We start from the raw sequence: 747 nt of genomic DNA, 5'->3' as shown, positions 1-747 counted from the left end.
CGCGCCGCGCGTCTGACGGGCGCTTCCACCCCCGGTTCCCCGCCGCTGTGACGTCAGCGCCGCGAGCGTGACGGTCGCCCTGCCTGGCCGTCGCCCGCCGGTAACGCCGTGACGTCAGGAGAGACGCGCCCGGGGGACCCGAGGGTGCGAGTTCCGGGGCCCCCAACGGCACAGTGCGGCGTTGTTACATGGAGAGAACGTTACCATACATTATATATAACGTTATATTTTAATATATATCATGTTTATAATATAGAATAATATATATTATAATACGTTATATGTAACATAAAACTATATATAATGTATTATAACGTTATATACAACATATTTCAAAATATATATAATGTATTATAGAATACTATGTTATAGATAATACCATATATAATGTATTATATATTACATTGTTATATATAACTATTATTATTATATATAACTGATAGGTGTATATAACTATATATATTATTATATATAACATTATATATAACATATATAACAATATATAATGTATTAGAATGTATAATATAAAATGTATTATATAATGTACTATAATATATAATGTATTATGTAATGTATTATAAAATAACGTTACATAAACTGTATATAACCATATATAAAAAACTATACATAACTATTATATATATTATTATATATAACTATTACTATATATAACTGTATTATATATAACATTATAATACTATATATAAAGTATTAGAATATATAAAATGTATTATATAATGTATTATA

This window comes from Chroicocephalus ridibundus, chromosome 20 (assembly GCF_963924245.1).
Source record: "Chroicocephalus ridibundus chromosome 20, bChrRid1.1, whole genome shotgun sequence".
Lineage (NCBI taxonomy): Eukaryota > Metazoa > Chordata > Aves > Charadriiformes > Laridae > Chroicocephalus > Chroicocephalus ridibundus.
Note: the sequence above shows the minus strand (reverse complement) of the source record.